This window comes from Procambarus clarkii, chromosome 6, assembly GCF_040958095.1.
Source record: "Procambarus clarkii isolate CNS0578487 chromosome 6, FALCON_Pclarkii_2.0, whole genome shotgun sequence".
Lineage (NCBI taxonomy): Eukaryota > Metazoa > Arthropoda > Malacostraca > Decapoda > Cambaridae > Procambarus > Procambarus clarkii.
In genome coordinates this window covers 51,549,948-51,563,980 of record NC_091155.1, presented here as the reverse complement: position 1 = coordinate 51,563,980, position 14,033 = coordinate 51,549,948, and positions in this window count along the sequence as shown.

The window sequence follows — 14,033 nt, the reverse complement described above, 5'->3', positions numbered from 1 at the left end:
GGTTGTATAATCTCACTTGCGAGTTTAGGCAAGTTGTGCATTGAGCATAGACACAGAGTTCTCCCATATTAACAGGAATTTGATGAAAGAACGTGAGTAGCCCCTCACTATGCTCTAGTTGCCCTTTGGAGGTGGTGATCTTTGGAGGTGAAATACTCCGAAATTACCATCTCTTTTAAGGGTCTGAGCTGTGGTGCATTTGTTTATAGGCGTACCAGTTATGCCAGTTGCAGTATCGCTTCTGTGCTGGCTTGGGTTCGATTCTCCTGGTGAGAAAGTGTTCTATGGTTGTATAATCTCTCTTGCCTGTTTAGGCAAGTTGTGCATTAAGCATAGACACAGAGTTCTTCCATATTAACAGAAATTTGATGAAAGAACGTGAGTAGCCCCTCACTATGCTCTAGTTGCCCTTGGGAGGTGGTGATCTTTGGAGGTTAAATACTCCGAAATTGCCATTTCTTTTAAGGGTCTGGGTTGTTGTGCAGTGGGTGAAAGGCGTACCAGTTATGCAAGTTGCTGTAAGGCTTCTGTGCTAGCTAGGGTTCGAATCTCCTGGTGGGAAAGTGTTCTAAAGTTGTATAATCTCTTGCGAGTTTAGGCAAGTTGTACTTTGAGCATACACACAGAGTTCTCATATATTAACAGGAATTTGATGAAAGAACGTGAGTAGGCCCTCACTATGTTCTAGTTGCCCTTGGGAGGTGGTGATCTTTGGAGGTGAAATACTCCAAAATTACCATTTCTTTTAAGGGTGTGAGTTGTTGCGCAGTAGGTTAAAGGCGTACCAGTTATGCCAGTTGCTGTAAGGCTTCTGTGTTGGCTAGTTTTCGAATCTCCTGGTGAGAAAGTGTTCTAAGGTTGTATAATCTCTCTAGTGTCTTTTGGCAAGTTGTGCATTTAGCATAGACACAAAGTTCTCCCATATTAACAGGAATTTCATGAAAGAACGTGAGTATCCCCTCACTATGCTCTAGTTGCCCTTGGGAGGTGGTGATCTTTGGAGGTGAAATACTCCGAAATTACCATCTCTTTTAAGGGTCTGAGCTGTGGTGCAGTGGGTTAAAGGCTTACCAGTTATGCCAGTTGCTGTAAAGCTTCTGTGTTGGCTACGGTTCGAATATCTTGGAGGGATAGTGTTCTAAGGTTGTATAATCTCTCTTGCATGTTTAGGCAAGTAGTGCATTAAAAATAGACACAGAGTTCTCCCATATTAACAGGAATTTAATGAAAGAACGTGAGTAGCCCCTCACTATGATCTAGTTGCCCTTGGGAAGTGGTGATATTTGGAGGTTAAATACTCTGTAATTACCATCTCTTTTAAGGGTCTGAGCTGTGGTGCAGTAGGTTAAAGGCGTACCAGTTATGCCAGATGCTGTAAGGCTTCTGTGCTGGCTAGGGTTCGAATCTCCTGGTGGTAAAGTGTTCTAAGGTTGTATAACCTCTTTTGCGAGTTTAGGCAAGTTGTGCATTAAGCATACACACAGAGATCTCATATATTAACAGGAATTTGATGAAAGAACGTGAGTAGCCCCTCACTATGCTCTAGTTGCCCTTGGGAGGTGGTGATCTTTGGAGGTAAAATACTCCAAAATTACCATCTCTTTTAAGGGTCTGAGCTGTTGTGCATTTGTTTATAGGCGTACCAGTTATGCCAGTTGCTGTAAAGCTTCTGTGCTGGCTTGGGTTCGAGTCTCCTGGTGAGAAAGTGTTCTAAGGTTGTATAATCTCTCTTGCCTGTTTAGGCAAGTTGTGCATTAAGCATAGACACAGAGTTCTCCCATATTAACAGGAATTTGATGAAAGAATGTGAGTAGCCCCTTTCTATGCTCTAGTTGCTCTTGGGAGGTGGTGATCTTTGGAGGTGAAATACTCTGTAATTACTATCTCTTTTAAGGGTCTGAGCTGTGGTGCAGTAGGTTAAAGGCGTACCAGTTATGCCAGATGCTGTAAGGCTTCTGTGCTGGCTAGGGTTCGAATCTCCTGGTGGTAAAGTGTTCTAAGGTTGTATAACCTCTTTTGCGAGTTTAGGCAAGTTGTGCATTAAGCATACACACAGAGATCTCATATATTAACAGGAATTTGATGAAAGAACGTGAGTAGCCCCTCACTATGCTCTAGTTGCCCTTGGGAGGTGGTGATCTTTGGAGGTAAAATACTCCAAAATTACCATTTCTTTTAAGGGTCTGAGCTGTTGTTCAGTGGGTTAAAGGCGTACCAGTTATGCCAGTTGCTGTAAGGCTTCTGTGCTGGCTAGGGTTCGAATCTCCTGGTGAGAAAGTGTTCTAAGGTTGTATAATCTCTCTAGCATCTTTAGGCAAGTTGTGCATTTAGCATAGACACAAAGTTCTCCCATATTAACAGGAATTTGATGAAAGAATGTGAGTAGCCCCTCACTATGGTCTAGTTGCCCTTGGGAGCTGGTGATCTTTGGAGGTGAAATACTCCAAAATTACCATCTCTTTTGGGGGTCTGAGCTGTGGTGCATTTGTTTAAAGGCGTACCAGTTATGCCAGTTGCTGTAAGGCTTCTGTGCTGGCTAGGGTTCAAATCTCTTGGTGGGAAAGTGTTCTAAGGTTGTATAATCTCTCTTGCGTGTTTATTCAAGTTGTGCATTAAGCATAGACACAGAGTTCTCCCATATTAACAGGAATTTGATGAAAGAACGTGAGTAACCCCTCACTATGCTCTAGTTGCCTTTAGGAGGTGGTGATCTTTTAAGGTGAAATACTCCGAAATTACCATTTCTTTAAAGGGTCTGAGTTGTTGTGCAGTGGGTTAAAGGCGTACCAGTTATGCCAGTTGCTGTAAGGCTTCTATGTTCGCTAGGGTTCGAATCTCTTGGTGGGAAAGTGTTCTAAGGATGTATAATCTCTCTTGCGAGTTTAGGCAAGTTGTGCATTAAGCATATACACAGAGTTCTCATATATTAACAGCAATTTGATGAAAGAACGTGAGTAGCCCCTCACTATGCTCTACTTGCCCTTCGGAGGTGGTGATCTTCGGAGGTGAAATACTAAGAAGTTAGCATTTCTTTTAAGGGTCTGAGCTGTTGTGCAGTGGGTTAAAGGCGTACCAGTTATGCCAGTTGCTGTATGGCTTCTGTGCTGCTAGGGTTTGAATCTCCTGGTGGGAAAGTATTCTAAGGTTGTATAGTCTCTCTTGCGTGTTTAAACAAGTTGTGCATTAAGCATAGACACATAGTTCTCCCATATTAACAGGAATTTGATGAAAGAACGTGAGTAGCCCCTCACTATGCTCTAGTTGCCCTTGGGAGGTGAAATACTCCGAAATTACCATCTCTTTTAAAGGTTTGAGCTGTGGTGCAGTACGTTAAACGCGCACCAGTTATGCCAGTTGCTGTAAGTCTTCTGTGCTGGTTAGGGTTCGAATCTCCTGGTGAGAAAGTGTTCTAAGGTTGTATAATCTCTCTAGCGTCTTTAGGCAAGTTGTGCATTTAGCATAGACACAAAGTTCTCCCATATTAACAGGAATTTGATGAAAGAACGTGAGTAGCCCATCACTATGCTCATGTTGTCCTTGGGAGATGGTGATCTTTGGAGGTGAAATTCTCCAAAATTACCATCTCTTTTAAGGGTCTGAGCTGTGGTGCAGTGGGTTAAAGGCGTACCAGTTATGCTAGTTGCTGTAGACACAGAGTTCTCCCATATTAACAGGAATTTGACGAAAGAATGTGAGTAGCCCCTCACTATGCTCTAGTTGCCCTTTGGAGGTGAAATACTCCGAAATTACCATCTCTTTTAAGGGTCTGACCTGTGGTGCATTTGTTTAAAGGCGTACCAGTTATGCCAGTTGTGTCGTGACGCTGAACCCCGGTTCATTCCGAACACAGCGATTACACAACACATAACACCTTGCCTCAGCAACCGTTACTACCACCTATACTCCTACACATACCAGACCCTTGAGGCGTACCACTAGGTTTGTACTGGAACACAATGAATGAACATATGGAAGGTATTTAAAGGCCGTCGGGTTTTGTCATTTAATTACAAAGAATAGACTCTGACAAATATTACTATATTAATTAACATACTCTATTAGGTCAATAAACTTCCAATACCCATAGACTACTTGACCTCCGCGATCACCACCCACACTCGTAACTTCCGCCTAAGTCCCTAATACGGAATGATTACTACAACTCTCCACACCCGGTTAGTCTTTCATTCAATACTCACATACTGCAGACTTAACTTCGTCACTAAGGTCACATCAGGTTCTCGCATAGCTGTCTGCTACACTTCGCATCTGCCACAAATGGAGACCTCGGAGGACTTGCCAGTTCAACTCCCACAACAAGACTGACTTTAGCCAACCATGGCCTCAAACATTTCACCACGCCTCTCAAGATTAACCGATTAACTATAATCCGATTAACCTTATCCCTAGAGCGGTAATCATGTTCCTAGATGCCTGACGAAGAATAATTCCTCTTTCCAGGAATTATTAATTTGGCTAAACAGCTTCGGTCTTAATCCATTGACCTTTCTTAGATATGTGATCCATAGTCTGTCTACTTACATGTACTTCCAATCATCATTCGTTAAGTGTTGTAGTAATGATCCTCTAGCTAATAATTCCTACTAACTTGTTGATTACAACAGTTGCTGTAAGGCTTCTGTGCTGGCTAGAGTTCGAATCTCCTGGTGAGAATGTGTTCTAAGGTTGTATAATCTCTCTTGCCTGTTTAGGCAATTTGTGCATTAAGCATAGGCACAGACTTCTCCCATATTAACAGGAATTTGATGAAAGAACGTGAGTAGCCCCTTACTATGCTCTAGCTGCTCTTGGGAGGTGGTGATCTTTGGAGGTGAAATACTCTGAAATTACCATCTCTTTTAAGGGTCTGAGCTGTGGTGCAGTGGGTTAAAGGCGTACCAGTTATGTCAGTTGCTGTAAGGCTACTGTGCTGGCTAGGGTTCGAATGTCCTAGTGGGAAAGTGTTCTAATGTTGTATAATCTCTCTTGCGTGTTTAGGCAATTTGTGCATTAAGCATAGACACAGAGTTCTCCCATATTAACAGAAATTTGATGAAAGAATGTTGGTAGCCCCTCACTATGCTCTAGTTGCCCTTGGGAGGTGGTGATCTTTGGAGGTTAAATACTTCGAAATTGCCATTTCTTTTAAGGGTCTGGGTTGTTGTGCAGTGGGTGAAAGGCGTACCAGTTATGCAAGTTGCTGTAAGGCTTCTGTGCTAGCTAGGGTTCGAATCTCCTGGTGAGAAAGTGTTCTAAGGTTGTATAATCTCTTGCGAGTTTAGGCAAGTTGTACTTTGAGCATACACACAGAGTTCTCATATATTAACAGGAATTTGATGAAAGAACGTGAGTAGGCCCTCACTATGCTCTAGTTGCCCTTCGGAGGTGGTGATCTTTGGAGGTGAAATACTCCAAAATTACCATTTCTTTTAAGGGTGTGAGTTGTTGCGCAGTAGGTTAAAGGCGTACCAGTTATGCCAGTTGCTGTAAGGCTTCTATGTTGGCTAGGTTTCGAATCTCCTGGTGAGAAAGTGTTCTAAGGTTGTATAATCTCTCTAGCGTCTTTTGGCAAGTTGTGCATTTAGCATAGACATAAAGTTCTCCCATATTAACAGGAATTTCATGAAAGAACGTGAGTATCCCCTCACTATGCTCTAGTTGCCCTTGGGAGGTGGTGATCTTTGGAGGTGAAATACTCCGAAATTACCATCTCTTTTAAGGGTCTGAGCTGTGGTGCAGTGGGTTAAAGGCTTAAAAGTTATGCCAGTTGCTGTAAAGCTTCTGTGTTGGCTACGGTTCGAATATCTTGGAGGGAAAGTGTTCTAAGGTTGTATAATCTCTCTTGTGTGTTTAGGCAAGTAGTGCATTAAAAATAGACACAGAGTTCTCCCATATTAACAGGAATTTGATGAAAGAACGTGAGTAGCCCCTCTCTATGCTCTAGTTGCTCTTGGGAAGTGGTGATCTTTGGAGGTTAAATACTCCGAAATTACCATCTCTTTTAAGGGTCTGAGCTGTGGTGCAGTGGGTTAAAGGTGTACCAGTTATGCCAGTTGCTGTAAGGCTTCTGTGCTGGCTAGGGTTCAAATCTCCCGGTGAGAAAGTGTTCTAAGGTTGTATAATCTCTCTTGCGTGTTTAGGCAAGTTGTGCATTAAGCATAGACACAGAGTTCTCCCATATTAACAGGAATTTGATGAGAGAACGTGAGTAGCCTTTCACTATGCTCTAGTTGCCCTTGGGAGGTGGTGAACTTTGGAGGTAAAATACTCCGAAATTAACATCTCTTTTAAGGGTCTGAGCTGTGGTGCAGTAGGATAAAGGCGTGCCAGTTATGCCAGTTGCTGTAAGGCTTCTGTGCTGGCTAGGGTTCGAATCTCCTGGTGGGAAAGTGTTCTAAGGTTGTATAATCTCACTTGCGAGTTTAGGCAAGTTGTGCATTGAGCATAGACACAGAGTTCTCCCATATTAACAGGAATTTGATGAAAGAACGTGAGTAGCCCCTCACTATGCTCTAGTTGCCCTTTGGAGGTGGTGATCTTTGGAGGTGAAATACTCCGAAATTACCATCTCTTTTAAGGGTCTGAGCTGTGGTGCATTTGTTTATAGGCGTACCAGTTATGCCAGTTGCTGTATCGCTTCTGTGCTGGCTTGGGTTCGATTCTCCTGGTGAGAAAGTGTTCTATGGTTGTATAATCTCTCTTGCCTGTTTAGGCAAGTTGTGCATTAAGCATAGACATAGAGTTCTTCCATATTAACAGAAATTTGATAAAAGAACGTGAGTAGCCCCTCACTATGCTCTAGTTGCCCTTGGGAGGTGGTGATCTTTGGAGGTTAAATACTCCGAAATTGCCATTTCTTTTAAGGGTCTGGGTTTTTGTGCAGTGGGTGAAAGGCGTACCAGTTATGCAAGTTGCTGTAAGGCTTCTGTGCTAGCTAGGGTTCGAATCTCCTGGTGGGAAAGTGTTCTAAGGTTGTATAATCTCTTGCGAGTTTAGGCAAGTTGTACTTTGAGCATACACACAGAGTTCTCATATATTAACAGGAATTTGATGAAAGAACGTGAGTAGGCCCTCACTATGTTCTAGTTGCCCTTGGGAGGTGGTGATCTTTGGAGGTGAAATACTCCAAAATTACCATTTCTTTTAAGGGTGTGAGTTGTTGCGCAGTAGGTTAAAGGCGTACCAGTTATGCCAGTTGCTGTAAGGCTTCTGTGTTGGCTAGTTTTCGAATCTCCTGGTGAGAAAGTGTTCTAAGGTTGTATAATCTCTCTAGTGTCTTTTGGCAAGTTGTGCATTTAGCATAGACACAAAGTTCTCCCATATTAACAGGAATTTCTTGAAAGAACGTGAGTATCCCCTCACTATGCTCTAGTTGCCCTTGGGAGGTGGTGATCTTTGGAGGTGAAATACTCCGAAATTACCATCTCTTTTAAGGGTCTGAGCTGTGGTGCAGTGGGTTAAAGGCTTACCAGTTATGCCAGTTGCTGTAAAGCTTCTGTGTTGGCTACGGTTCGAATATCTTGGAGGGAAAGTGTTCTAAGGTTGTATAATCTCTCTTGCATGTTTAGGCAAGTAGTGCATTAAAAATAGACACAGAGTTCTCCCATATTAACAGGAATTTGATGAAAGAACGTGAGTAGCCCCTCACTATGATCTAGTTGCCCTTGGGAAGTGGTGATATTTGGAGGTTAAATACTCCGAAATTACCATCTCTTTTAAGGGTCTGAGCTGTGGTTGTGGTGCAGTGGGTTAAAGGTGTACCAGTTATGCCAGTTGCTGTAAGGCTTCTGTGCTGGCTAGGGTTCAAATCTCCCGGTGAGAAAGTGTTCTAAGGTTGTATAATCTCTCTTGCGTGTTTAGGCAAGTTGTGCATTAAGCATAGACACAGAGTTCTCCCATATTAACAGGAATTTGATGAGAGAACGTGAGTAGCCTTTCACTTTGCTCTAGTTGCCCTTGGGAGGTGGTGAACTTTGGAGGTAAAATACTCCGAAAATACCATCTCTTTTAAGGGTCTGAGCTGTGGTGCAGTAGGTTAAAGGCGTACCAGTTATGCCAGATGCTGTAAGGCTTCTGTGCTGGCTAGGGTTCGAATCTCCTGGTGGTAAAGTGTTCTAAGGTTGTATAACCTCTTTTGCGAGTTTAGGCAAGTTGTGCATTAAGCATACACACAGAGATCTCATATATTAACAGGAATTTGATGAAAGAACGTGAGTAGCCCCTCACTATGCTCTAGTTGCCCTTGGGAGGTGGTGATCTTTGGAGGTAAAATACTCCAAAATTACCATCTCTTTTAAGGGTCTGAGCTGTTGTGCATTTGTTTATAGGCGTACCAGTTATGCCAGTTGCTGTAAGGCTTCTGTGCTGGCTTGGGTTCGAGTCTCCTGGTGAGAAAGTGTTCTAAGGTTGTATAATCTCTCTTGCCTGTTTAGGCAAGTTGTGCATTAAGCATAGACACAGAGTTCTCCCATATTAACAGGAATTTGATGAAAGAATGTGAGTAGCCCCTTACTATGCTCTAGTTGCTCTTGGGAGGTGGTGATCTTTGGAGGTGAAATACTCTGTAATTACTATCTCTTTTAAGGGTCTGAGCTGTGGTGCAGTAGGTTAAAGGCGTACCAGTTATGCCAGATGCTGTAAGGCTTCTGTGCTGGCTAGGGTTCGAATCTCCTGGTGGTAAAGTGTTCTAAGGTTGTATAACCTCTTTTGCATGTTTAGGCAAGTTGTGCATTAAGCATACACACAGAGATCTCATATATTAACAGGAATTTGATGAAAGAACGTGAGTAGCCCCTCACTATGCTCTAGTTGCCCTTGGGAGGTGGTGATCTTTGGAGGTAAAATACTCCAAAATTACCATTTCTTTTAAGGGTCTGAGCTGTTGTGCAGTGGGTTAAAGGCGTACCAGTTATGCCAGTTGATGTAAGGCTTCTGTGCTGGCTAGGGTTCGAATCTCCTGGTGAGAAAGTGTTCTAAGGTTGTATAATCTCTCTAGCATCTTTAGGCAAGTTGTGCATTTAGCATAGACACAAAGTTCTCCCATATTAACAGGAATTTGATGAAAGAATGTGAGTAGCCCCTCACTATGGTCTAGTTGCCCTTGGGAGCTGGTGATCTTTGGAGGTGAAATACTCCAAAATTACCATCTCTTTTGGGGGTCTGAGCTGTGGTGCAGTGGGTTAAAGGCGTACCAGTTATGCCAGTTGCTGTAAGGCTTCGGGGCTGGCTAGGGTTCGAATCTCCTGGTGAGAAAGTGTTCTAAGGTTGTGTAATCTCTCTAGCATCTTTAGGCAAGTTGTGCATTTATCATAGACACAAAGTTCTCCCATATTAACAGGAATTTGATGAAAGAACGTGAGTAGCCCCTTACTATGGTCTAGTTGCCCTTGGGAGCTGGTGATCTTTGGAGGTGAAATACTCCAAAATTACCATCTCTTTTAAGGGTCTGAGCTGTGGTGCTGTGGGTTAAAGGTGTACCAGTTATGCCAATTGCTGTAAGGCATCTGTGCTGGCTAGAGTTCGAATCTCCTGGTGGGAAAGTGTTCTAAAGTTGTATAATCTCTCTTGCGTGTTTAGGCAAGTTTTGCATTAAGTATAGACACAGAGTTCTCCTATATTAACAGGAATTTGATGAAAGAATGTGAGTAGCCCCTCACTATGCTCTAGTTGCCCTTGGGAGCTGGTGAACTTTGGAGGTGAAATACTCCAAAATTACCATTTCTTTTATAGGTCTGAGCTGTGGTGCAGTGGATTAAAGGCATGCCAGTTATGCCAGTTGCTGTTAGGCTTCTGTGCTGGCTAGGGTTTGAATCTCCTGGTGGAAAAGTGTTCTTAGGTTGTATAATCTCTCTAGCGAGTTTAGGCAAGTTGTGCATTAAGCATAGACACAGAGTTCTCCCATATTAACAGAAATTTGATGAAAGAATGTGGGTAGCCCCTCACTATGGTCTAGTTGCCCTTGGGAGCTGGTGATCTTTGGAGGTGAAATACTCCAAAATTACCATCTCTTTTGGGGGTCTGAGTTGTTGTGCAGTGGGTTAAAGGAGTACCAGTTATGCAAGTTGCTGTAAGGCTTCTGTGCTAGCTAGGGTTCGAATCTCCTGGTGGGAAATTGTTCTAAGGTTGTATAATCTCTTGCGAGTTAAGGCAAGTTGTGCTTTAAGCATACACACAGAGTTCTCATATATTAACAGGAATTTGATGAAAGAACGTGAGTAGGCCCTTACTATGCTCTAATTGCCCTTGGGAGGTGGTGATCTTTGGAGGTGAAATACTCCAAAATTACCATTTCTTTTAAGGGTGTGAGTTGTTGTGCAGTAGGTTAAAGGCGTACCAATTATGCCAGTTGCTGTAAGGCTTTTGTGTTGGCTAGGGTTTGAATTTCCTGGTGAGAAAGTGTTCTAAGGATGTATAATCTCTCTAGCGTCTTTTGGCAAGTTGTGCATTTAGTATAGACACAAAGTTCTCCCATATTAACAGGAATTTCATGAAAGAACGTGAGTATCCCCTCACTATGATCTAGTTGTCCTTGGGAGGTGGTGATCTTTGGAGGTTAAATACTCCGAAATTACCATCTCTTTTAAGGGTTTGAGCTGTGGTGCAGTAGGTTAAAGGCGTACCAGTTATGCCAGTTGCTGTAAGGCTTCTGTGCTGGCTAGGGTTCGAATCTCCTGGTGGTAAAGTGTTCTAAGGTTGTATAACCTCTTTTGCGAGTTTAGGCAAGTTGTGCATTAAGCATACACACAGAGCTCTCATATATTAACAGGAATTTGATGAAAGAACGTGAGTAGCCCCTCACTATGCTCTAGTTGCCCTTGGGAGGTGGTGATCTTTGGAGGTAAAATACTCCGAAATTACCATCTCTTTTAAGGGTCCGGGCTGTTGTGCAGTGGGTTAAAGGCGTACCAGTTATGCCAGTTGATGTAAGGCTTCTGTGCTAGCTAGGGTTCGAATCTCATGGTGGGAAAGTGTTCTAAGGATGTATAATCTCTCTTGTGTGTTTAGGCAAGTTTTGCATAAATTATACACACAGAGTTCTCCCATATTAACAGGAATTTGATGAAAGAACGTGAGTAGCCCCTCACTATACTCTAGTTGCCTTTGGGAGGTGGTGATCTTTGGAGGTGAAATACTCAGAAATTAACATCACTTCTAAGGGTCTGAGCTGTGGTGCAGTGGGTTAAAGGCGTACCAGTTGTGCCAGTTGCTGTAAGGCTTCTGGGCTGGCTAGGGTTCGAATCTCCTGGTGGGAAAGTGTTCTAAAGTTGTATAATCTCTCTTGCCTGTTTAGGCAAGTTTTGCATTAAGTATAGACACAGAGTTCTCCTATATTAACAGGAATTTGATGAAAGAAAGTGAGTAGCCCCTCTCTATGCTCTAGTTGCCCTTGGGAGGTGGTGAACTTTGGAGGTGAAATACTCCGAAATTACCATTTCTTTTATGGGTCTGAGCTGTAGTGCAGTGGATTAAAGGCGTGCCAGTTATGCCAGTTGCTGTAAGGCTTCTGTGCTGGCTAGGGTTCGAATCTCCTGGTGGGAAAGTGTTCTAAGGTTTTACAATCTCTCTTGCGTGTTTAGGCAAGGTGTGCATTAAGCATAGACACAGAGTTCTCCCATATTAACAGAAATTTGATGAAAGAATGTGAGTAGCCCCTCACTATGCTCTAGTTGCCCTTGGGAGGTGGTTATCTTTGGAGGTGAAACACTCCGAAATTACCATCTCTTTTAAAGGTCTGAGCTGTGGTGCAGTGGGATAACGGCGTACTAGTTATGCCAGTTGCTGTAAGGCTTCTGTGCTTGCTGGGGTTCGAATCTCCTGGTGAGAAAGTGTTCTAAGGTTGTATAATCTCTCTTGCCTGTTTAGGCAAGTTGTGCATTAAGCATAGACACAGAGTTCTTATATATTAACAGGAATTTGATGAAAGAACGTGAGTAGGCCCTCACTATGCTCTAGTTGCACTTGGGAGGTGGTGATCTTTGGAGGTGAAATACTCCGAAATTACCATTTCTTTTAAGGGTGTGAGTTGTTGTGCAGTGGGTTAAAGGCATACCAGTTATGCCAGTTGCTGTAAGGCTTCTGTGTTGTCTAGGGTTTGAATTTCCTGGTGAGAAAGTGTTCTAAGGATGTGTAATCTCTCTTGTGAGTTTAGGCAAGTTGTGCATTAAGCATAGACACAGAGTTCTCCCATATTAACAGGAATTTGATGAAAGAACGAGAGTAGCCCCTCACTATGCTCTAGTTGCTCTTGGGAGGTTGTGATCTTTGGAGGTGAAATACTCTGAAATTACCATCTCTTTTAAATGTTTGAGCTGTGGTTCAGTTGGTTAAAGGTGTACCAGTTATGCAAGTTGCTGTAAGGCTTCTGTGCTGGCTAGGGTTCGAATCTCTTGGTGGTAAAGTGTTCAAAGGTTGTATAATCTCTCTTGCGAGTTTAGGCAAGTTGTGCATTAAGCATACACACAGAGTTCTCATATATTAACAGGAATTTGATGAAAGAACGTAAGTAGCCCCTCACTATGCTCTAGTTGCCCTTGGGAGGTGGTGATCTTTGGAGGTGAAATTCTCTGAAATTGCCATCTCTTTTAAGGGTCTGAGCTGTGGTGCAGTGGGTTAAAGGCGTACCAGTTATGCTAGTTGCTGTAAGCTTCTGTGCTGGTTAGGATTCGAATCTCCCGGTGGGAAAGTTTTCTAAGGTTGTATAATCTCTCTTGCGTGTTTAGGCAAGTTGTGCATTAAGCATAGACAGAGAGTTCCCTCATAATAACAAGATTTTGATGAAAGAACGTGAGTAGCCCCTCACTGTGCTCTAGTTGCCCTTGGGAGGTGGTGAACTTTGGAGGTGAAATACTCCGAAATTACCATCTCTTTTAAGGGTCTGAGCTGTGGTGCAGTGGGTTAAAGGCGTGCCAGTTATGCTAGTTGCTGTAACGCTTCTGTGCTGGCTAGGATTCGAATCTCTTGGTTGGAAAGTGTTCTAAGGTTGTATAATCTCTCTTGCGAGTTTAGGCAAGTTGTGCATTAAGCATAGACACAGAGTTCACGCATATTAACAGGAATTTGATGAAAGAACGTGAGTAGCCCCTCTCTATGCTCTAGTTGCCCTTTGGAGGGGAAATACTCCGAAATTACCATCTCTTTTAAGGGTCTGAGCTGTGGTGCATTTGTTTAAAGGCGTACCAGTTATGCCAGTTGTGTCGTGACGCTGAACCCCGGTTCATTCCGAACACAGCGATTACACAACACATAACACCTTGCCTCAGCAACTGTTACCACCACCTATACTCCTACACACACCAGACCCTTGAGGCATACCACTAGGTTTGTACTGGAACACAATGAATGAATATATGGAAGGTATTTAAAGGCCGTCGGGTTTTGTCATTTAATTACAAAGAATAGACTCTGACAAATAATACTATATTAATTAACATACTCTATTAGGTCAATACATTTCCAATACCCAAGACTACTTGACCTCCGCGATCACCACCCACACTCGTAACTTCCGCCTAAGTCCCTAATACGGAATGATTACTACAACTCTCCACACCCGGTTAGTCTTTCATTCAATACTCACATACTGCAGACTTAACTTCGTCACTAAGGTCACATCAGGTTCTCGCATAGCTGTCTGCTACACTTCGCTGCTGCCACAAACGGAGACCTCGGAGGACTTGCCAGTTCAACTCCTACAACAAGACTGACTTTAGCCAACCATGGCCTCAAACATTTCACCACGCCTCTCAAGGAAGGTATAATCCGATTAACCTTATCCCTAGAGCGGTAATCTTGTTCCTAGAAGCCTGACGAAGAATAATTCCTCTTTCCAGGAATTATTAATTTGGCTAAACAGCTTCGGTCTTAATCCATTGACTTTTCTTAGATATGTGATCCATAGTCTGTCTACTTACATGTACTTCCAATCATCATTCGTTAAGTGTTGTAGTAATGATCCTCTAGCTAATAATTCCTACTAACTTGTGGATTACAACAGTTGCTGTAAGGCTTCTGTGCTGGCTAGGGTTCGAATCTCC